Source organism: Chaetura pelagica, unplaced genomic scaffold, assembly GCF_000747805.2.
Source record: "Chaetura pelagica isolate M959 unplaced genomic scaffold, ChaPel_1.0 scaffold68, whole genome shotgun sequence".
Taxonomy (NCBI): Eukaryota; Metazoa; Chordata; class Aves; order Apodiformes; family Apodidae; genus Chaetura; species Chaetura pelagica.
In genome coordinates this window covers 3,673,593-3,675,571 of record NW_009954407.1, presented here as the reverse complement: position 1 = coordinate 3,675,571, position 1,979 = coordinate 3,673,593, and positions in this window count along the sequence as shown.

Sequence of the window (1,979 nt, the reverse complement as noted above, 5' to 3'; positions counted from 1 at the left end):
GTAGAAGAACATTAGTTAAATAACTAAATTGTCTTGAGACTGAGCACCGTGTAAGGGTTACAGCATGATCATATTTGTTCTGGACAATCAACTTTATGTAATGGGAAACTCCATTCAAAGCCGTATCCTAGGAAAAAGCTGGGTGAGACTATCAAATACATAATGTTACCCTTGTCTAGTGCAATGCTGTGCAGAAACTTTGCACTTCCATGAAATGATCCTTAAAAAGGCAAATTTGGCCCAGAAGCATTATGGCTGGATGGTAATTTATCTGAGAAGTCACTTTGTTTTTCTACTTACTGCAAACCCTTTCAAATCCTGAAATTCACATTCCTATTTCTGGAAACAAATCCATGACCCCAGATAATTAATTTGCTTTAACAGTCAACAGGAAAACGAAACTGCCATTTATCTTTCAGCTTGACACTGTGTGCAGACTCAGGCAATTACATCTTTATCTTCTAGTTAAATTTTCTCTGCTACAGACTCAGTTAAATTTACTTGCAGATTTCAGTTATTTCCTGAAAGTCTGCAGGATATGAGCAATTGCTGTTTATATATTCATCAGTGAAATGATTTATCCTGACTTCCTAAGGAAATAAAGCTTATATGAGCAATCCATATGTTTGTATGTGCCATTCTTCATCTGTCCTTTCACTCTGGCCTGTATATTGAATTGACTAATTTCAACCTATCTGAAAAAAAATACCTTGTTTTAATGGTGTACTCCTTGCATACTGTGTTGTCCCTAACAGTTTGTTTTTTTTTTTTAATCTCTTTTCATGAACAAAAATGTTGCAGTATGAACCTTCCACCTATCAGACTTAAGAAAATCCACATAGGAGAGCAATGAGTGCCCCAACCATGGAAAAGCTTCAGGTAGTGAACATAACTTATTAGGCACTGTTGTAAGTCACAAAAGCTCAAGGAACCAACTTAAGTAGTATTGCTGCTCACAGAATGTCTGGTTTTGTTCACTTAATTTTCTTAAAATCCTGAATGCTGCATCCCATGGCATGCATGGAAATACGGTTTGAAAATAATGACTTTTAATAGTTATTTTAACACTTCTAGTAAAAGTTTAAAATGCCTTTAGCTTATTATGTGAAATGAAATATATTTCTTGCCTTTTTATAATTGTCAGATTTACTGTAATATGTTTTTTCCATGAGGTCAGCACATTCTGTGACTGGAAGATGTCCATATCTGCTAGCTTTCCACCAAGAAATGCTATAAATGGCTGCTACAGCATCAGTGGCACTGAAGAATGTGGGATATGACAACATCCATCCCCTATACTGCTCAGAAGAGGTGTCTTCTGAGTCTTGAGATCTGCAGATGGAGCTGGTAAAAAGAAAAAAAAAGGAAAAAAAAAAGCTGAAATTTAGGAGGTGACAATGCAGTTGTATTATACCCCACACCATCTAATGCTCTTGCAGCCTCCTTTGTCCCTGGACCAAATTCAAAGAAGTTGAAATCAGCAGCAGGGGAAGGAAATACTCCAAGAAATTTGCCAAAATAGTGACATTATGCTTGACTGAAGGGGCACAGCTGCCACAGGAGAGGATGCAGAATTTGAGGGCAGGTGTGAATCTTCACTGCTCCTGGGCATACACTGTCAGGTAGGCGAGGATAATCAGGAAACCATCTTCTTGTTCACCACTGTTAACCATTAACTGTGCAGAGATTAGGGCACTGAAAAACTTATGGAGTTCAGACTCAGAGGAGTTGCAGGAGAGGACAGATCCTTGTGACAGAATGCAAATACCATCACTTCTTAGCAAAGGAGAGAAGATCTACTTGAATTTAGCATAAGACACAGGTCTACCTGTTGATATGATGTTGCTAGGCAAAAATTGGGGAAAAAAGGGAAGAACAATGACTTCATTGAAATTTTTTTTACTGGATATATTCAGAATGGTAATCCCATTGTAGCTATGATGCTCTAAAGAGATAACCAAGTCATCTTTCTGAGGAAG